Source organism: Falco peregrinus, unplaced genomic scaffold (genome assembly GCF_023634155.1).
Source record: "Falco peregrinus isolate bFalPer1 unplaced genomic scaffold, bFalPer1.pri scaffold_63, whole genome shotgun sequence".
Taxonomy (NCBI): domain Eukaryota; kingdom Metazoa; phylum Chordata; class Aves; order Falconiformes; family Falconidae; genus Falco; species Falco peregrinus.
This window is the reverse complement of record NW_026599624.1, coordinates 760433-782165: the sequence shown is the minus strand read 5'-3', so window position 1 is coordinate 782165 and position 21733 is coordinate 760433.

Here is a 21733-nt window from a genome sequence, read left to right as displayed (position 1 = left end):
CTTAAGGTTAAGTCTTAATTATAAGTGTTAGGGTTAAGTCTTAAGGTTAAGTCTAAGGGTTAAGTCTCTAAGATTAAGTATTAGGTTTAAGTCTCAGGGTTAAGTCTTAGGGATAAGTCTTAAGGTTAAGTCTTAAATTCAAGTCCTAGGGTTAAGTTTTAAGGTTAAGTCTTAAGGTTAAGTCTCAGGGTTATGTCTTAGGGTTAAGTCTTAGGTTTAAGTCTCAGGGTTAAGTCTTAGGGTTAACTGTTAAGGTTAAGACCTAAATTTAAGTCTTAGGGTTAAGCCTTAAGGATAAGACGTAAATTTGAGTCTTAGCGTTAAATCTTAAGGTTATGTCTTACGGTTAAGTGTTAAGGTTAAGTCTTAGATTTAAGTGTTATGGTTATGTCTTAAGGTTAAGTCTTAGTGTTAAGTCTTAGGATTAAGTCTTAAGGTTAACTCATAAATCTAAATCTTAGGGTTAAATCTTTGTGTTAAGTCTTAAGGTTAAATCTTAAGTCCTAGGGTTTGAGTCTTAGGTTTAAGTCTTAAATTTAAGTCTTTGGGATACGTCTTAGGGTTAAGTGTCAGGGTTAAGATTTATGTTTAATTCTTAAGTTTACGTCTTAGGGTTAAGTCTAAAAGTTTAGTCTTAAATTTAAGTCTTAGTGTTGTCTTCGGTTAAGTTATAGTGTTAAGTCTTAGGGTTACATCCTAAGGTTCAGTCTTATATTAAATTCTCAGGGTTAAGTCTTAGGGATAAGTCTTAAGGTTAAGCCTTAGTATTATGTCTTAAGATTCAGTCTTAAATTTAAATCTTAATAATAAGTCTTAAGGTTAAGGTTTGGGGATAAGTCTTAGGGTTAAGTCTCAGGGATAAGTCTTAGGGTTAAGTCTCAGGGATAAGTCTTAGGGTTAAGTCTTAAGGTTAAATCTTAGGGTTAAGTCTTAAGGTTAAGTCTCAGGGTTAAGTCTTAGGTTAAGTATTAGTATTAAGTCTTAGGGTTAAGTCTTGTGGTTAAGTCCTAAATTTAAGTCTTAGGGTTATGTCTTAGGGATAAGTCTTAGGGTTAAGTCTTATGGTTAAGTCGTAAATTTAAGTCTTAGGGTTATGTCTTAGGGATAAGTCTTAAGGTGAAGTCTTAGGATCAGGTCTTAAGGTGAAGTCATTATGTTAATCCTTAGGGTTAAGTTTTAGGATTGTTTCTTAGGGTTAAGTCTTAATGTTAAGTGTCAGGTTAAGTCTTACAGTTAAGTCTTATGGTTACCTCTTAATGTTATGTCTTAGGGTTAAGTTATAAGGTTAAGTCTAAGGGTTAACTCCTAAGGTTAAGTGTTAAGTTTGAATATTAAAGTTAGGTCTTAAGGTTAAGACTTAGGGTTAAGTCTTATAGTTAAGTCTTTAGGGTTAAGTCTTAGGGTTAAGTTTTTGGCTTACGTCTTAGGGTAAAGTCTTAAACTTAAGTCTTAACGTCAAGTCTTAAGGTTGAGCCTTAAGGTTAAGTTTTAGGGTTAAGTCTTAGGCTTAATTTTTATGGTTAAGTCTTAAGGTTAAGTTTTAGGGTTAAGTCTTCTAGTTAAGTCTTAGGGTTAAGTCTCAGGTTTATGTCTTACGGTTAAGTCTTAAGGTTATGTTTTAAGGTTTAGTCTTGTAGTTAAGACTTAACGGTAAATCTGAAGGTTAAGTCTCATGGTTAAGTCTTAGGGATAAGTCTCAGGGTTAAGGCTCAAGGTAAGGTCTCAAGGTTAAGTCCCAGGGTTAAGTCGTAAGGTTCTGTCTTAAGGCTGAGACTTAGGGTTAAGTCTTAAGGTTAAGTCTTATGGATTGAGTCTTAGGTTTACGTCTTAGAGTTAAGTCTTGGGGATATGGCTTAGGGTTAAGTCTCAGGGTTAAGTTTCAAGGCTAAGTTTCAATGTTAAGTCTCAGGGTTATGACTTAGGGTTAAGCATTAAGGTTAAGTCTTAGGTTTCAGTCTCAGGGTTATGTCTTAGGATTAAGTCTTAGGGTTAAGTATTAAATTTAAGTCTTAGGGTTAATTCTTAGGGTTATGTCCTAAAGATCACGTCTTAAGGTTAAATCTTAGGGTTAGGTCTTAAGGTTAAGACTTAAGATTAAGTCTTAGAGTTATGTCTTAGGGTTAAGTCTTAAGGTTAAGACTTAGAGTTAAGTATTTAAGGTTACGTCTTAGGTTTATTGTCTTAGGGTTAAGTCTTAGGGTGTTGTCTTAAGGTTAAGTATTAATATTAAGTCTTAGGGTTAAAGTCATAAGATTTAATCTCAGGGTTAACTCTTATGGCTATGTCATAAGTTTAAGTCTTAATTTTAAGTCTTGGGGATAAATCCTTGGGTTAAGTCTCACGGTTAATCTCAGGGTTAAGACTTAGGGTTAAGTCTTAAGGTTAAGTCTTAGGGTTTAGTCTTAGGGTTCAGTCGTAGGGTTAAGTCTCAGGGTTATGCCTTAGGGTTAAGTCTTATGTTTAAGTTAAGTCTTAGGTTTAAATCATAGGGTTAAGTCTTAGGGTTAAGTTTTAAGTCTTAGGGTTAAGTCTCAGGTTTAGTTTTTAAGGTTAAGTCACAAGGTTAAGTCTTAAGGTTAAGTCTTAATTATAAGTGTTAGGGTTAAGTCTTAAGGTTAAGTCTAAGGGTTAAGTCTCTAAGATTAAGTATTAGGTTTAAGTCTCAGGATTAAGTCTTAGGGATAAGTCTTAAGGTTAAGTCTTAAATTCAAGTCCTAGGGTTAAGTTTTAAGGTTAAGTCTTAAGGTTAAGTCTCAGGGTTATGTCTTAGGGTTAAGTCTTAGGTTTAAGTCTCAGGGTTAAGTCTTAGGGTTAACTGTTAAGGTTAAGACCTAAATTTAAGTCTTAGGGTTAAGCCTTAAGGATAAGACGTAAATTTGAGTCTTAGCGTTAAATCTTAAGGTTATGTCTTACGGTTAAGTGTTAAGGTTAAGTCTTAGATTTAAGTGTTATGGTTATGTCTTAAGGTTAAGTCTTAGTGTTAAGTCTTAGGATTAAGTCTTAAGGTTAACTCATAAATCTAAATCTTAGGGTTAAATCTTTGTGTTAAGTCTTAAGGTTAAATCTTAAGTCCTAGGGTTTGAGTCTTAGGTTTAAGTCTTAAATTTAAGTCTTTGGGATACGTCTTAGGGTTAAGTGTCAGGGTTAAGATTTATGTTTAATTCTTAAGTTTACGTCTTAGGGTTAAGTCTAAAAGTTTAGTCTTAAATTTAAGTCTTAGTGTTGTCTTCGGTTAAGTTATAGTGTTAAGTCTTAGGGTTACATCCTAAGGTTCAGTCTTATATTAAATTCTCAGGGTTAAGTCTTAGGGATAAGTCTTAAGGTTAAGCCTTAGTATTATGTCTTAAGATTCAGTCTTAAATTTAAATCTTAATAATAAGTCTTAAGGTTATGGTTTGGGGATAAGTCTTAGGGTTAAGTCTCAGGGATAAGTCTTAGGGTTAAGTCTCAGGGATAAGTCTTAGGGTTAAGTCTTAAGGTTAAATCTTAGGGTTAAGTCTTAAGGTTAAGTCTCAGGGTTAAGTCTTAGGTTAAGTATTAGTATTAAGTCTTAGGGTTAAGTCTTGTGGTTAAGTCCTAAATTTAAGTCTTAGGGTTATGTCTTAGGGATAAGTCTTAGGGTTAAGTCTTATGGTTAAGTCGTAAATTTAAGTCTTAGGGTTATGTCTTAGGGATAAGTCTTAAGGTGAAGTCTTAGGATCAGGTCTTAAGGTGAAGTCATTATGTTAATCCTTAGGGTTAAGTTTTAGGATTGTTTCTTAGGGTTAAGTCTTAATGTTAAGTGTCAGGTTAAGTCTTACAGTTAAGTCTTATGGTTACCTCTTAATGTTATGTCTTAGGGTTAAGTTATAAGGTTAAGTCTAAGGGTTAACTCCTAAGGTTAAGTGTTAAGTTTGAATATTAAAGTTAGGTCTTAAGGTTAAGACTTAGGGTTAAGTCTTATAGTTAAGTCTTTAGGGTTAAGTCTTAGGGTTAAGTTTTTAGCTTACGTCTTAGGGTAAAGTATTAAGGTTAAGTCTTAAACTTAAGTCTTAACGTCAAGTCTTAAGGTTGAGCCTTAAGGTTAAGTTTTAGGGTTAATTTTTATGGTTAAGTCTTAAGGTTAAGTTTTAGGGTTAAGTCTTCTAGTTAAGTCTTAGGGTTAAGTCTCAGGTTTATGTCTTACGGTTAAGTCTTAAGGTTATGTTTTAAGGTTTAGTCTTGTAGTTAAGACTTAACGGTAAATCTGAAGGTTAAGTCTCATGGTGAAGTCTTAGGGATAAGTCTCAGGGTTAAGGCTCAAGGTAAGGTCTCAAGGTTAAGTCCCAGGGTTAAGTCGTAAGGTTCTGTCTTAAGGCTGAGACTTAGGGTTAAGTCTTAAGGTTAAGTCTTGTGGATTGAGTCTTAGGTTTACGTCTTAGAGTTAAGTCTTGGGGATATGGCTTAGGGTTAAGTCTCAGGGTTAAGTTTCAAGGCTAAGTTTCAATGTTAAGTCTCAGGGTTATGACTTAGGGTTAAGCATTAAGGTTAAGTCTTAGGTTTCAGTCTCAGGGTTATGTCTTAGGATTAAGTCTTAGGGTTAAGTCTTAGGGTTAAGTATTAAATTTAAGTCTTAGGGTTAATTCTTAGGGTTATGTCCTAAAGATCACGTCTTAAGGTTAAATCTTAGGGTTAGGTCTTAAGGTTAAGACTTAAGATTAAGTCTTAGAGTTATGTCTTAGGGTTAAGTCTTAAGGTTAAGACTTAGAGTTAAGTATTTAAGGTTACGTCTTAGGTTTATTGTCTTAGGGTTAAGTCTTAGGGTGTTGTCTTAAGGTTAAGTATTAATATTAAGTCTTAGGGTTAAAGTCATAAGATTTAATCTCAGGGTTAACTCTTATGGCTATGTCATAAGTTTAAGTCTTAATTTTAAGTCTTGGGGATAAATCCTTGGGTTAAGTCTCACGGTTAATCTCAGGGTTAAGACTTAGGGTTAAGTCTTAATGTTAAGTCTTAGGGTTTAGTCTTAGGGTTCAGTCGTAGGGTTAAGTCTCAGGGTTATGCCTTAGGGTTAAGTCTTATGTTTAAGTTAAGTCTTAGGTTTAAATCATAGGGTTAAGTCTTAGGGTTAAGTTTTAAGTCTTAGGGTTAAGTCTCAGGTTTAGTTTTTAAGGTTAAGACACAAGGTTAAGTCTTAAAGTTAAGTCTTAATTATAAGTGTTAGGGTTAAGTCTTAAGGTTAAGTCTAAGGGTTAAGTCTCTAAGATTAAGTATTAGGTTTAAGTCTCAGGGTTAAGTCTTAGGGATAAGTCTTAAGGTTAAGTCTTAAATTCAAGTCCTAGGGTTAAGTTTTAAGGTTAAGTCTTAAGGTTAAGTCTCAGGGTTATGTCTTAGGGTTAAGTCTTAGGTTTAAGTCTCAGGGTTAAGTCTTAGGGTTAACTGTTAAGGTTAAGACCTAAATTTAAGTCTTAGGGTTAAGCCTTAAGGATAAGACGTAAATTTGAGTCTTAGCGTTAAATCTTAAGGTTATGTCTTACGGTTAAGTGTTAAGGTTAAGTCTTAGATTTAAGTGTTATGGTTATGTCTTAAGGTTAAGTCTTAGTGTTAAGTCTTAGGATTAAGTCTTAAGGTTAACTCATAAATCTAAATCTTAGGGTTAAATCTTTGTGTTAAGTCTTAAGGTTAAATCTTAAGTCCTAGGGTTTGAGTCTTAGGTTTAAGTCTTAAATTTAAGTCTTTGGGATACGTCTTAGGGTTAAGTGTCAGGGTTAAGATTTATGTTTAATTCTTAAGTTTACGTCTTAGGGTTAAGTCTAAAAGTTTAGTCTTAAATTTAAGTCTTAGTGTTGTCTTCGGTTAAGTTATAGTGTTAAGTCTTAGGGTTACATCCTAAGGTTCAGTCTTATATTAAATTCTCAGGGTTAAGTCTTAGGGATAAGTCTTAAGGTTAAGCCTTAGTATTATGTCTTAAGATTCAGTCTTAAATTTAAATCTTAATAATAAGTCTTAAGGTTATGGTTTGGGGATAAGTCTTAGGGTTAAGTCTCAGGGATAAGTCTTAGGGTTAAGTCTCAGGGATAAGTCTTAGGGTTAAGTCTTAAGGTTAAATCTTAGGGTTAAGTCTTAAGGTTAAGTCTCAGGGTTAAGTCTTAGGTTAAGTATTAGTATTAAGTCTTAGGGTTAAGTCTTGTGGTTAAGTCCTAAATTTAAGTCTTAGGGTTATGTCTTAGGGATAAGTCTTAGGGTTAAGTCTTATGGTTAAGTCGTAAATTTAAGTCTTAGGGTTATGTCTTAGGGATAAGTCTTAAGGTGAAGTCTTAGGATCAGGTCTTAAGGTGAAGTCATTATGTTAATCCTTAGGGTTAAGTTTTAGGATTGTTTCTTAGGGTTAAGTCTTAATGTTAAGTGTCAGGTTAAGTCTTACAGTTAAGTCTTATGGTTACCTCTTAATGTTATGTCTTAGGGTTAAGTTATAAGGTTAAGTCTAAGGGTTAACTCCTAAGGTTAAGTGTTAAGTTTGAATATTAAAGTTAGGTCTTAAGGTTAAGACTTAGGGTTAAGTCTTATAGTTAAGTCTTTAGGGTTAAGTCTTAGGGTTAAGTTTTTGGCTTACGTCTTAGGGTAAAGTATTAAGGTTAAGTCTTAAACTTAAGTCTTAACGTCAAGTCTTAAGGTTGAGCCTTAAGGTTAAGTCTTAGGCTTAATTTTTATGGTTAAGTCTTAAGGTTAAGTTTTAGGGTTAAGTCTTCTAGTTAAGTCTTAGGGTTAAGTCTCAGGTTTATGTCTTACGGTTAAGTCTTAAGGTTATGTTTTAAGGTTTAGTCTTGTAGTTAAGACTTAACGGTAAATCTGAAGGTTAAGTCTCATGGTTAAGTCTTAGGGATAAGTCTCAGGGTTAAGGCTCAAGGTAAGGTCTCAAGGTTAAGTCCCAGGGTTAAGTCGTAAGGTTCTGTCTTAAGGCTGAGACTTAGGGTTAAGTCTTAAGGTTAAGTCTTGTGGATTGAGTCTTAGGTTTACGTCTTAGAGTTAAGTCTTGGGGATATGGCTTAGGGTTAAGTCTCAGGGTTAAGTTTCAAGGCTAAGTTTCAATGTTAAGTCTCAGGGTTATGACTTAGGGTTAAGCATTAAGGTTAAGTCTTAGGTTTCAGTCTCAGGGTTATGTCTTAGGATTAAGTCTTAGGGTTAAGTCTTAGGGTTAAGTATTAAATTTAAGTCTTAGGGTTAATTCTTAGGGTTATGTCCTAAAGATCACGTCTTAAGGTTAAATCTTAGGGTTAGGTCTTAAGGTTAAGACTTAAGATTAAGTCTTAGAGTTATGTCTTAGGGTTAAGTCTTAAGGTTAAGACTTAGAGTTAAGTATTTAAGGTTACGTCTTAGGTTTATTGTCTTAGGGTTAAGTCTTAGGGTGTTGTCTTAAGGTTAAGTATTAATATTAAGTCTTAGGGTTAAAGTCATAAGATTTAATCTCAGGGTTAACTCTTATGGTTATGTCATAAGTTTAAGTCTTAATTTTAAGTCTTGGGGATAAATCCTTGGGTTAAGTCTCACGGTTAATCTCAGGGTTAAGACTTAGGGTTAAGTCTTAAGGTTAAGTCTTAGGGTTTAGTCTTAGGGTTCAGTCGTAGGGTTAAGTCTCAGGGTTATGCCTTAGGGTTAAGTCTTATGTTTAAGTTAAGTCTTAGGTTTAAATCATAGGGTTAAGTCTTAGGGTTAAGTTTTAAGTTTAAGTCTTAGGGTTAAGTCTCAGGTTTAGTTTTTAAGGTTAAGTCACAAGGTTAAGTCTTAAGGTTAAGTCTTAATTATAAGTGTTAGGGTTAAGTCTTAAGGTTAAGTCTAAGGGTTAAGTCTCTAAGATTAAGTATTAGGTTTAAGTCTCAGGGTTAAGTCTTAGGGATAAGTCTTAAGGTTAAGTCTTAAATTCAAGTCCTAGGGTTAAGTTTTAAGGTTAAGTCTTAAGGTTAAGTCTCAGGGTTATGTCTTAGGGTTAAGTCTTAGGTTTAAGTCTCAGGGTTAAGTCTTAGGGTTAACTGTTAAGGTTAAGACCTAAATTTAAGTCTTAGGGTTAAGCCTTAAGGATAAGACGTAAATTTGAGTCTTAGCGTTAAATCTTAAGGTTATGTCTTACGGTTAAGTGTTAAGGTTAAGTCTTAGATTTAAGTGTTATGGTTATGTCTTAAGGTTAAGTCTTAGTGTTAAGTCTTAGGATTAAGTCTTAAGGTTAACTCATAAATCTAAATCTTAGGGTTAAATCTTTGTGTTAAGTCTTAAGGTTAAATCTTAAGTCCTAGGGTTTGAGTCTTAGGTTTAAGTCTTAAATTTAAGTCTTTGGGATACGTCTTAGGGTTAAGTGTCAGGGTTAAGATTTATGTTTAATTCTTAAGTTTACGTCTTAGGGTTAAGTCTAAAAGTTTAGTCTTAAATTTAAGTCTTAGTGTTGTCTTCGGTTAAGTTATAGTGTTAAGTCTTAGGGTTACCTCCTAAGGTTCAGTCTTATATTAAATTCTCAGGGTTAAGTCTTAGGGATAAGTCTTAAGGTTAAGCCTTAGTATTATGTCTTAAGATTCAGTCTTAAATTTAAATCTTAATAATAAGTCTTAAGGTTAAGGTTTGGGGATAAGTCTTAGGGTTAAGTCTCAGGGATAAGTCTTAGGGTTAAGTCTCAGGGATAAGTCTTAGGGTTAAGTCTTAAGGTTAAATCTTAGGGTTAAGTCTTAAGGTTAAGTCTCAGGGTTAAGTCTTAGGTTAAGTATTAGTATTAAGTCTTAGGGTTAAGTCTTGTGGTTAAGTCCTAAATTTAAGTCTTAGGGTTATGTCTTAGGGATAAGTCTTAGGGTTAAGTCTTAATGTTAAGTGTCAGGTTAAGTCTTACAGTTAAGTCTTATGGTTACCTCTTAATGTTATGTCTTAGGGTTAAGTTATAAGGTTAAGTCTAAGGGTTAACTCCTAAGGTTAAGTGTTAAGTTTGAATATTAAAGTTAGGTCTTAAGGTTAAGACTTAGGGTTAAGTCTTATAGTTAAGTCTTTAGGGTTAAGTCTTAGGGTTAAGTTTTTGGCTTACGTCTTAGGGTAAAGTATTAAGGTTAAGTCTTAAACTTAAGTCTTAACGTCAAGTCTTAAGGTTGAGCCTTAAGGTTAAGTTTTAGGGTTAAGTCTTAGGCTTAATTTTTATGGTTAAGTCTTAAGGTTAAGTTTTAGGGTTAAGTCTTCTAGTTAAGTCTTAGGGTTAAGTCTCAGGTTTATGTCTTACGGTTAAGTCTTAAGGTTATGTTTTAAGGTTTAGTCTTGTAGTTAAGACTTAACGGTAAATCTGAAGGTTAAGTCTCATGGTTAAGTCTTAGGGATAAGTCTCAGGGTTAAGGCTCAAGGTAAGGTCTCAAGGTTAAGTCCCAGGGTTAAGTCGTAAGGTTCTGTCTTAAGGCTGAGACTTAGGGTTAAGTCTTAAGGTTAAGTCTTATGGATTGAGTCTTAGGTTTACGTCTTAGAGTTAAGTCTTGGGGATATGGCTTAGGGTTAAGTCTCAGGGTTAAGTTTCAAGGCTAAGTTTCAATGTTAAGTCTCAGGGTTATGACTTAGGGTTAAGCATTAAGGTTAAGTCTTAGGTTTCAGTCTCAGGGTTATGTCTTAGGATTAAGTCTTAGGGTTAAGTCTTAGGGTTAAGTATTAAATTTAAGTCTTAGGGTTAATTCTTAGGGTTATGTCCTAAAGATCACGTCTTAAGGTTAAATCTTAGGGTTAGGTCTTAAGGTTAAGACTTAAGATTAAGTCTTAGAGTTATGTCTTAGGGTTAAGTCTTAAGGTTAAGACTTAGAGTTAAGTATTTAAGGTTACGTCTTAGGTTTATTGTCTTAGGGTTAAGTCTTAGGGTGTTGTCTTAAGGTTAAGTATTAATATTAAGTCTTAGGGTTAAAGTCATAAGATTTAATCTCAGGGTTAACTCTTATGGTTATGTCATAAGTTTAAGTCTTAATTTTAAGTCTTGGGGATAAATCCTTGGGTTAAGTCTCACGGTTAATCTCAGGGTTAAGACTTAGGGTTAAGTCTTAAGGTTAAGTCACAGGGTTTAGTCTTAGGGTTCAGTCGTAGGGTTAAGTCTCAGGGTTATGCCTTAGGGTTAAGTCTTATGTTTAAGTTAAGTCTTAGGTTTAAATCATAGGGTTAAGTCTTAGGGTTAAGTTTTAAGTTTAAGTCTTAGGGTTAAGTCTCAGGTTTAGTTTTTAAGGTTAAGTCTTAAGGTTAAGTCTTAATTATAAGTGTTAGGGTTAAGTCTTAAGGTTAAGTCTAAGGGTTAAGTCTCTAAGATTAAGTATTAGGTTTAAGTCTCAGGGTTAAGTCTTAGGGATAAGTCTTAAGGTTAAGTCTTAAATTCAAGTCCTAGGGTTAAGTTTTAAGGTTAAGTCTTAAGGTTAAGTCTCAGGGTTATGTCTTAGGGTTAAGTCTTAGGTTTAAGTCTCAGGGTTAAGTCTTAGGGTTAACTGTTAAGGTTAAGACCTAAATTTAAGTCTTAGGGTTAAGCCTTAAGGATAAGACGTAAATTTGAGTCTTAGCGTTAAATCTTAAGGTTATGTCTTACGGTTAAGTGTTAAGGTTAAGTCTTAGATTTAAGTGTTATGGTTATGTCTTAAGGTTAAGTCTTAGTGTTAAGTCTTAGGATTAAGTCTTAAGGTTAACTCATAAATCTAAATCTTAGGGTTAAATCTTTGTGTTAAGTCTTAAGGTTACATCTTAAGTCCTAGGGTTTGAGTCTTAGGTTTAAGTCTTAAATTTAAGTCTTTGGGATACGTCTTAGGGTTAAGTGTCAGGGTTAAGATTTATGTTTAATTCTTAAGTTTACGTCTTAGGGTTAAGTCTAAAAGTTTAGTCTTAAATTTAAGTCTTAGTGTTGTCTTCGGTTAAGTTATAGTGTTAAGTCTTAGGGTTACATCCTAAGGTTCAGTCTTATATTAAATTCTCAGGGTTAAGTCTTAGGGATAAGTCTTAAGGTTAAGCCTTAGTATTATGTCTTAAGATTCAGTCTTAAATTTAAATCTTAATAATAAGTCTTAAGGTTAAGGTTTGGGGATAAGTCTTAGGGTTAAGTCTCAGGGATAAGTCTTAGGGTTAAGTCTCAGGGATAAGTCTTAGGGTTAAGTCTTAAGGTTAAATCTTAGGGTTAAGTCTTAAGGTTAAGTCTCAGGGTTAAGTCTTAGGTTAAGCATTAGTATTAAGTCTTAGGGTTAAGTCTTGTGGTTAAGTCCTAAATTTAAGTCTTAGGGTTATGTCTTAGGGATAAGTCTTAGGGTTAAGTCTTATGGTTAAGTCGTAAATTTAAGTCTTAGGGTTATGTCTTAGGGATAAGTCTTAAGGTGAAGTCTTAGGATCAAGTCTTAAGGTGAAGTCATTATGTTAATCCTTAGGGTTAAGTTTTAGGATTGTTTCTTAGGGTTAAGTCTTAATGTTAAGTGTCAGGTTAAGTCTTACAGTTAAGTCTTATGGTTACCTCTTAATGTTATGTCTTAGGGTTAAGTTATAAGGTTAAGTCTAAGGGTTAACTCCTAAGGTTAAGTGTTAAGTTTGAATATTAAAGTTAGGTCTTAAGGTTAAGACTTAGGGTTAAGTCTTATAGTTAAGTCTTTAGGGTTAAGTCTTAGGGTTAAGTTTTTGGCTTACGTCTTAGGGTAAAGTATTAAGGTTAAGTCTTAAACTTAAGTCTTAACGTCAAGTCTTAAGGTTGAGCCTTAAGGTTAAGTTTTAGGGTTAAGTCTTAGGCTTAATTTTTATGGTTAAGTCTTAAGGTTAAGTTTTAGGGTTAAGTCTTCTAGTTAAGTCTTAGGGTTAAGTCTCAGGTTTATGTCTTACGGTTAAGTCTTAAGGTTATGTTTTAAGGTTTAGTCTTGTAGTTAAGACTTAACGGTAAATCTGAAGGTTAAGTCTCATGGTTAAGTCTTAGGGATAAGTCTCAGGGTTAATGCTCAAGGTAAGGTCTCAAGGTTAAGTCCCAGGGTTAAGTCGTAAGGTTCTGTCTTAAGGCTGAGACTTAGGGTTAAGTCTTAAGGTTAAGTCTTATGGATTGAGTCTTAGGTTTACGTCTTAGAGTTAAGTCTTGGGGATATGGCTTAGGGTTAAGTCTCAGGGTTAAGTTTCAAGGCTAAGTTTCAATGTTAAGTCTCAGGGTTATGACTTAGGGTTAAGCATTAAGGTTAAGTCTTAGGTTTCAGTCTCAGGGTTATGTCTTAGGATTAAGTCTTAGGGTTAAGTCTTAGGGTTAAGTATTAAATTTAAGTCTTAGGGTTAATTCTTAGGGTTATGTCCTAAAGATCACGTCTTAAGGTTAAATCTTAGGGTTAGGTCTTAAGGTTAAGACTTAAGATTAAGTCTTAGAGTTATGTCTTAGGGTTAAGTCTTAAGGTTAAGACTTAGAGTTAAGTATTTAAGGTTACGTCTTAGGTTTATTGTCTTAGGGTTAAGTCTTAGGGTGTTGTCTTAAGGTTAAGTATTAATATTAAGTCTTAGGGTTAAAGTCATAAGATTTAATCTCAGGGTTAACTCTTATGGTTATGTCATAAGTTTAAGTCTTAATTTTAAGTCTTGGGGATAAATCCTTGGGTTAAGTCTCACGGTTAATCTCAGGGTTAAGACTTAGGGTTAAGTCTTAAGGTTAAGTCTTAGGGTTTAGTCTTAGGGTTCAGTCGTAGGGTTAAGTCTCAGGGTTATGCCTTAGGGTTAAGTCTTATGTTTAAGTTAAGTCTTAGGTTTAAATCATAGGGTTAAGTCTTAGGGTTAAGTTTTAAGTTTAAGTCTTAGGGTTAAGTCTCAGGTTTAGTTTTTAAGGTTAAGTCACAAGGTTAAGTCTTAAGGTTAAGTCTTAATTATAAGTGTTAGGGTTAAGTCTTAAGGTTAAGTCTAAGGGTTAAGTCTCTAAGATTAAGTATTAGGTTTAAGTCTCAGGGTTAAGTCTTAGGGATAAGTCTTAAGGTTAAGTCTTAAATTCAAGTCCTAGGGTTAAGTTTTAAGGTTAAGTCTTAAGGTTAAGTCTCAGGGTTATGTCTTAGGGTTAAGTCTTAGGTTTAAGTCTCAGGGTTAAGTCTTAGGGTTAACTGTTAAGGTTAAGACCTAAATTTAAGTCTTAGGGTTAAGCCTTAAGGATAAGACGTAAATTTGAGTCTTAGCGTTAAATCTTAAGGTTATGTCTTACGGTTAAGTGTTAAGGTTAAGTCTTAGATTTAAGTGTTATGGTTATGTCTTAAGGTTAAGTCTTAGTGTTAAGTCTTAGGATTAAGTCTTAAGGTTAACTCATAAATCTAAATCTTAGGGTTAAATCTTTGTGTTAAGTCTTAAGGTTACATCTTAAGTCCTAGGGTTTGAGTCTTAGGTTTAAGTCTTAAATTTAAGTCTTTGGGATACGTCTTAGGGTTAAGTGTCAGGGTTAAGATTTATGTTTAATTCTTAAGTTTACGTCTTAGGGTTAAGTCTAAAAGTTTAGTCTTAAATTTAAGTCTTAGTGTTGTCTTCGGTTAAGTTATAGTGTTAAGTCTTAGGGTTACCTCCTAAGGTTCAGTCTTATATTAAATTCTCAGGGTTAAGTCTTAGGGATAAGTCTTAAGGTTAAGCCTTAGTATTATTTCTTAAGATTCAGTCTTAAATTTAAATCTTAATAATAAGTCTTAAGGTTAAGGTTTGGGGATAAGTCTTAGGGTTAAGTCTCAGGGATAAGTCTTAGGGTTAAGTCTTAAGGTTAAATCTTAGGGTTAAGTCTTAAGGTTAAGTCTCAGGGTTAAGTCTTAGGTTAAGTATTAGTATTAAGTCTTAGGGTTAAGTCTTGTGGTTAAGTCCTAAATTTAAGTCTTAGGGTTATGTCTTAGGGATAAGTCTTAGGGTTAAGTCTTATGGTTAAGTCGTAAATTTAAGTCTTAGGGATAAGTCTTAAGGTGAAGTCTTAGGATCAAGTCTTAAGGTGAAGTCATTATGTTAATCCTTAGGGTTAAGTTTTAGGATTGTTTCTTAGGGTTAAGTCTTAATGTTAAGTGTCAGGTTAAGTCTTACAGTTAAGTCTTATGGTTACCTCTTAATGTTATGTCTTAGGGTTAAGTTATAAGGTTAAGTCTAAGGGTTAACTCCTAAGGTTAAGTGTTAAGTTTGAATATTAAAGTTAGGTCTTAAGGTTAAGACTTAGGGTTAAGTCTTATAGTTAAGTCTTTAGGGTTAAGTCTTAGGGTTAAGTTTTTGGCTTACGTCTTAGGGTAAAGTATTAAGGTTAAGTCTTAAACTTAAGTCTTAACGTCAAGTCTTAAGGTTGAGCCTTAAGGTTAAGTTTTAGGGTTAAGTCTTAGGCTTAATTTTTATGGTTAAGTCTTAAGGTTAAGTTTTAGGGTTAAGTCTTCTAGTTAAGTCTTAGGGTTAAGTCTCAGGTTTATGTCTTACGGTTAAGTCTTAAGGTTATGTTTTAAGGTTTAGTCTTGTAGTTAAGACTTAACGGTAAATCTGAAGGTTAAGTCTCATGGTTAAGTCTTAGGGATAAGTCTCAGGGTTAAGGCTCAAGGTAAGGTCTCAAGGTTAAGTCCCAGGGTTAAGTCGTAAGGTTCTGTCTTAAGGCTGAGACTTAGGGTTAAGTCTTAAGGTTAAGTCTTATGGATTGAGTCTTAGGTTTACGTCTTAGAGTTAAGTCTTGGGGATATGGCTTAGGGTTAAGTCTCAGGGTTAAGTTTCAAGGCTAAGTTTCAATGTTAAGTCTCAGGGTTATGACTTAGGGTTAAGCATTAAGGTTAAGTCTTAGGTTTCAGTCTCAGGGTTATGTCTTAGGATTAAGTCTTAGGGTTAAGTCTTAGGGTTAAGTATTAAATTTAAGTCTTAGGGTTAATTCTTAGGGTTATGTCCTAAAGATCACGTCTTAAGGTTAAATCTTAGGGTTAGGTCTTAAGGTTAAGACTTAAGATTAAGTCTTAGAGTTATGTCTTAGGGTTAAGTCTTAAGGTTAAGACTTAGAGTTAAGTATTTAAGGTTACGTCTTAGGTTTATTGTCTTAGGGTTAAGTCTTAGGGTGTTGTATTAAGGTTAAGTATTAATATTAAGTCTTAGGGTTAAAGTCATAAGATTTAATCTCAGGGTTAACTCTTATGGTTATGTCATAAGTTTAAGTCTTAATTTTAAGTCTTGGGGATAAATCCTTGGGTTAAGTCTCACGGTTAATCTCAGGGTTAAGACTTAGGGTTAAGTCTTAAGGTTAAGTCTTAGGGTTTAGTCTTAGGGTTCAGTCGTAGGGTTAAGTCTCAGGGTTATGCCTTAGGGTTAAGTCTTATGTTTAAGTTAAGTCTTAGGTTTAAATCATAGGGTTAAGTCTTAGGGTTAAGTTTTAAGTTTAAGTCTTAGGGTTAAGTCTCAGGTTTAGTTTTTAAGGTTAAGTCACAAGGTTAAGTCTTAAGGTTAAGTCTTAATTATAAGTGTTAGGGTTAAGTCTTAAGGTTAAGTCTAAGGGTTAAGTCTCTAAGATTAAGTATTAGGTTTAAGTCTCAGGGTTAAGTCTTAGGGATAAGTCCTAAGGTTAAGTCTTAAATTCAAGTCCTAGGGTTAAGTTTTAAGGTTAAGTCTTAAGGTTAAGTCTCAGGGTTATGTCTTAGGGTTAAGTCTTAGGTTTAAGTCTCAGGGTTAAGTCTTAGGGTTAACTGTTAAGGTTAAGACCTAAATTTAAGTCTTAGGGTTAAGCCTTAAGGATAAGACGTAAATTTGAGTCTTAGCGTTAAATCTTAAGGTTATGTCTTACGGTTAAGTGTTAAGGTTAAGTCTTAGATTTAAGTGTTATGGTTATGTCTTAAGGTTAAGTCTTAGTGTTAAGTCTTAGGATTAAGTCTTAAGGTTAACTCATAAATCTAAATCTTAGGGTTAAATCTTTGTGTTAAGTCTTAAGGTTAAATCTTAAGTCCTAGGGTTTGAGTCTTAGGTTTAAGTCTTAAATTTAAGTCTTTGGGATACGTCTTAGGGTTAAGTGTCAGGGTTAAGATTTATGTTTAATTCTTAAGTTTACGTCTTAGGGTTAAGTCTAAAAGTTTAGTCTTAAATTTAAGTCTTAGTGTTGTCTTCAGTTAAGTTATAGTGTTAAGTCTTAGGGTTACATCCTAAGGTTCAGTCTTATATTAAATTCTCAGGGTTAAGTCTTAGGGATAAGTCTTAAGGTTAAGCCTTAGTATTATGTCTTAAGATTCAGTCTTAAATTTAAATCTTAATAATAAGTCTTAAGGTTAAGGTTTGGGGATAAGTCTTAGGGTTAAGTCTCAGGGATAAGTCTTAGGGTTAAGTCTCAGGGATAAGTCTTAGGGTTAAGTCTTAAGGTTAAATCTTAGGGTTAAGTCTTAAGGTTAAGTCTCAGGGTTAAGTCTTAGGTTAAGCATTAGTATTAAGTCTTAGGGTTAAGTCTTGTGGTTAAGTCCTAAATTTAAGTCTGAGGGTTATGTCTTAGGGATAAGTCTTAGGGTTAAGTCTTATGGTTAAGTCGTAAATTTAAGTCTTAGGGTTATGTCTTAGGGATAAGTCTTAAGGTGAAGTCTTAGGATCAAGTCTTAAGGTGAAGTCATTATGTTAATCCTTAGGGTTAAGTTTTAGGATTGTTTCTTAGGGTTAAGTCTTAATGTTAAGTGTCAGGTTAAGTCTTACAGTTAAGTCTTATGGTTACCTCTTAATGTTATGTCTTAGGGTTAAGTTATAAGGTTAAGTCTAAGGGTTAACTCCTAAGGTTAAGTGTTAAGTTTGAATATTAAAGTTAGGTCTTAAGGTTAAGACTTAGGGTTAAGTCTTATAGTTAAGTCTTTAGGGTTAAGTCTTAGGGTTAAGTTTTTGGCTTACGTCTTAGGGTAAAGTATTAAGGTTAAGTCTTAAACTTAAGTCTTAACGTCAAGTCTTAAGGTTGAGCCTTAAGGTTAAGTTTTAGGGTTAAGTCTTAGGCTTAATTTTTATGGTTAAGTCTTAAGGTTAAGTTTTAGGGTTAAGTCTTCTAGTTAAGTCTTAGGGTTAAGTCTCAGGTTTATGTCTTACGGTTAAGTCTTAAGGTTATGTTTTAAGGTTTAGTCTTGTAGTTAAGACTTAACGGTAAATCTGAAGGTTAAGTCTCATGGTTAAGTCTTAGGGATAAGTCTCAGGGTTAAGGCTCAAGGTAAGGTCTCAAGGTTAAGTCCCAGGGTTAAGTCGTAAGGTTCTGTCTTAAGGCTGAGACTTAGGGTTAAGTCTTAAGGTTAAGTCTTATGGATTGAGTCTTAGGTTTACGTCTTAGAGTTAAGTCTTGGGGATATGGCTTAGGGTTAAGTCTCAGGGTTAAGTTTCAAGGCTAAGTTTCAATGTTAAGTCTCAGGGTTATGACTTAGGGTTAAGCATTAAGGTTAAGTCTTAGGTTTCAGTCTCAGGGTTATGTCTTAGGATTAAGTCTTAGGGTTAAGTCTTAGGGTTAAGTATTAAATTTAAGTCTTAGGGTTAATTCTTAGGGTTATGTCCTAAAGATCACGTCTTAAGGTTAAATCTTAGGGTTAGGTCTTAAGGTTAAGACTTAAGATTAAGTCTTAGAGTTATGTCTTAGGGTTAAGTCTTAAGGTTAAGACTTAGAGTTAAGTATTTAAGGTTACGTCTTAGGTTTATTGTCTTAGGGTTAAGTCTTAGGGTGTTGTCTTAAGGTTAAGTATTAATATTAAGTCTTAGGGTTAAAGTCATAAGATTTAATCTCAGGGTTAACTCTTATGGTTATGTCATAAGTTTAAGTCTTAATTTTAAGTCTTGGGGATAAATCCTTGGGTTAAGTCTCACGGTTAATCTCAGGGTTAAGACTTAGGGTTAAGTCTTAAGGTTAAGTCTTAGGGTTTAGTCTTAGGGTTCAGTCGTAGGGTTAAGTCTCAGGGTTATGCCTTAGGGTTAAGTCTTATGTTTAAGTTAAGTCTTAGGTTTAAATCATAGGGTTAAGTCTTAGGGTTAAGTTTTAAGTTTAAGTCTTAGGGTTAAGTCTCAGGTTTAGTTTTTAAGGTTAAGTCACAAGGTTAAGTCTTAAGGTTAAGTCTTAATTATAAGTGTTAGGGTTAAGTCTTAAGGTTAAGTCTAAGGGTTAAGTCTCTAAGATTAAGTATTAGGTTTAAGTCTCAGGGTTAAGTCTTAGGGATAAGTCTTAAGGTTAAGTCTTAAATTCAAGTCCTAGGGTTAAGTTTTAAGGTTAAGTCTTAAGGTTAAGTCTCAGGGTTATGTCTTAGGGTTAAGTCTTAGGTTTAAGTCTCAGGGTTAAGTCTTAGGGTTAACTGTTAAGGTTAAGACCTAAATTTAAGTCTTAGGGTTAAGCCTTAAGGATAAGACGTAAATTTGAGTCTTAGCGTTAAATCTTAAGGTTATGTCTTACGGTTAAGTGTTAAGGTTAAGTCTTAGATTTAAGTGTTATGGTTATGTCTTAAGGTTAAGTCTTAGTGTTAAGTCTTAGGATTAAGTCTTAAGGTTAACTCATAAATCTAAATCTTAGGGTTAAATCTTTGTGTTAAGTCTTAAGGTTACATCTTAAGTCCTAGGGTTTGAGTCTTAGGTTTAAGTCTTAAATTTAAGTCTTTGGGATACGTCTTAGGGTTAAGTGTCAGGGTTAAGATTTATGTTTAATTCTTAAGTTTACGTCTTAGGGTTAAGTCTAAAAGTTTAGTCTTAAATTTAAGTCTTAGTGTTGTCTTCGGTTAAGTTATAGTGTTAAGTCTTAGGGTTACCTCCTAAGGTTCAGTCTTATATTAAATTCTCAGGGTTAAGTCTTAGGGATAAGTCTTAAGGTTAAGCCTTAGTATTATTTCTTAAGATTCAGTCTTAAATTTAAATCTTAATAATAAGTCTTAAGGTTAAGGTTTGGGGATAAGTCTTAGGGTTAAGTCTCAGGGATAAGTCTTAGGGTTAAGTCTTAAGGTTAAATCTTAGGGTTAAGTCTTAAGGTTAAGTCTCAGGGTTAAGTCTTAGGTTAAGTATTAGTATTAAGTCTTAGGGTTAAGTCTTGTGGTTAAGTCCTAAATTTAAGTCTTAGGGTTATGTCTTAGGGATAAGTCTTAGGGTTAAGTCTTATGGTTAAGTCGTAAATTTAAGTCTTAGGGATAAGTCTTAAGGTGAAGTCTTAGGATCAAGTCTTAAGGTGAAGTCATTATGTTAATCCTTAGGGTTAAGTTTTAGGATTGTTTCTTAGGGTTAAGTCTTAATGTTAAGTGTCAGGTTAAGTCTTACAGTTAAGTCTTATGGTTACCTCTTAATGTTATGTCTTAGGGTTAAGTTATAAGGTTAAGTCTAAGGGTTAACTCCTAAGGTTAAGTGTTAAGTTTGAATATTAAAGTTAGGTCTTAAGGTTAAGACTTAGGGTTAAGTCTTATAGTTAAGTCTTTAGGGTTAAGTCTTAGGGTTAAGTTTTTGGCTTACGTCTTAGGGTAAAGTATTAAGGTTAAGTCTTAAACTTAAGTCTTAACGTCAAGTCTTAAGGTTGAGCCTTAAGGTTAAGTTTTAGGGTTAAGTCTTAGGCTTAATTTTTATGGTTAAGTCTTAAGGTTAAGTTTTAGGGTTAAGTCTTCTAGTTAAGTCTTAGGGTTAAGTCTCAGGTTTATGTCTTACGGTTAAGTCTTAAGGTTATGTTTTAAGGTTTAGTCTTGTAGTTAAGACTTAACGGTAAATCTGAAGGTTAAGTCTCATGGTTAAGTCTTAGGGATAAGTCTCAGGGTTAAGGCTCAAGGTAAGGTCTCAAGGTTAAGTCCCAGGGTTAAGTCGTAAGGTTCTGTCTTAAGGCTGAGACTTAGGGTTAAGTCTTAAGGTTAAGTCTTATGGATTGAGTCTTAGGTTTACGTCTTAGAGTTAAGTCTTGGGGATATGGCTTAGGGTTAAGTCTCAGGGTTAAGTTTCAAGGCTAAGTTTCAATGTTAAGTCTCAGGGTTATGACTTAGGGTTAAGCATTAAGGTTAAGTCTTAGGTTTCAGTCTCAGGGTTATGTCTTAGGATTAAGTCTTAGGGTTAAGTCTTAGGGTTAAGTATTAAATTTAAGTCTTAGGGTTAATTCTTAGGGTTATGTCCTAAAGATCACGTCTTAAGGTTAAATCTTAGGGTTAGGTCTTAAGGTTAAGACTTAAGATTAAGTCTTAGAGTTATGTCTTAGGGTTAAGTCTTAAGGTTAAGACTTAGAGTTAAGTATTTAAGGTTACGTCTTAGGTTTATTGTCTTAGGGTTAAGTCTTAGGGTGTTGTATTAAGGTTAAGTATTAATATTAAGTCTTAGGGTTAAAGTCATAAGATTTAATCTCAGGGTTAACTCTTATGGTTATGTCATAAGTTTAAGTCTTAATTTTAAGTCTTGGGGATAAATCCTTGGGTTAAGTCTCACGGTTAATCTCAGGGTTAAGACTTAGGGTTAAGTCTTAAGGTTAAGTCTTAGGGTTTAGTCTTAGGGTTCAGTCGTAGGGTTAAGTCTCAGGGTTATGCCTTAGGGTTAAGTCTTATGTTTAAGTTAAGTCTTAGGTTTAAATCATAGGGTTAAGTCTTAGGGTTAAGTTTTAAGTTTAAGTCTTAGGGTTAAGTCTCAGGTTTAGTTTTTAAGGTTAAGTCACAAGGTTAAGTCTTAAGGTTAAGTCTTAATTATAAGTGTTAGGGTTAAGTCTTAAGGTTAAGTCTAAGGGTTAAGTCTCTAAGATTAAGTATTAGGTTTAAGTCTCAGGGTTAAGTCTTAGGGATAAGTCCTAAGGTTAAGTCTTAAATTCAAGTCCTAGGGTTAAGTTTTAAGGTTAAGTCTTAAGGTTAAGTCTCAGGGTTATGTCTTAGGGTTAAGTCTTAGGTTTAAGTCTCAGGGTTAAGTCTTAGGGTTAACTGTTAAGGTTAAGACCTAAATTTAAGTCTTAGGGTTAAGCCTTAAGGATAAGACGTAAATTTGAGTCTTAGCGTTAAATCTTAAGGTTATGTCTTACGGTTAAGTGTTAAGGTTAAGTCTTAGATTTAAGTGTTATGGTTATGTCTTAAGGTTAAGTCTTAGTGTTAAGTCTTAGGATTAAGTCTTAAGGTTAACTCATAAATCTAAATCTTAGGGTTAAATCTTTGTGTTAAGTCTTAAGGTTAAATCTTAAGTCCTAGGGTTTGAGTCTTAGGTTTAAGTCTTAAATTTAAGTCTTTGGGATACGTCTTAGGGTTAAGTGTCAGGGTTAAGATTTATGTTTAATTCTTAAGTTTACGTCTTAGGGTTAAGTCTAAAAGTTTAGTCTTAAATTTAAGTCTTAGTGTTGTCTTCAGTTAAGTTATAGTGTTAAGTCTTAGGGTTACATCCTAAGGTTCAGTCTTATATTAAATTCTCAGGGTTAAGTCTTAGGGATAAGTCTTAAGGTTAAGCCTTAGTATTATGTCTTAAGATTCAGTCTTAAATTTAAATCTTAATAATAAGTCTTAAGGTTAAGGTTTGGGGATAAGTCTTAGGGTTAAGTCTCAGGGATAAGTCTTAGGGTTAAGTCTCAGGGATAAGTCTTAGGGTTAAGTCTTAAGGTTAAATCTTAGGGTTAAGTCTTAAGGTTAAGTCTCAGGGTTAAGTCTTAGGTTAAGCATTAGTATTAAGTCTTAGGGTTAAGTCTTGTGGTTAAGTCCTAAATTTAAGTCTGAGGGTTATGTCTTAGGGATAAGTCTTAGGGTTAAGTCTTATGGTTAAGTCGTAAATTTAAGTCTTAGGGTTATGTCTTAGGGATAAGTCTTAAGGTGAAGTCTTAGGATCAAGTCTTAAGGTGAAGTCATTATGTTAATCCTTAGGGTTAAGTTTTAGGATTGTTTCTTAGGGTTAAGTCTTAATGTTAAGTGTCAGGTTA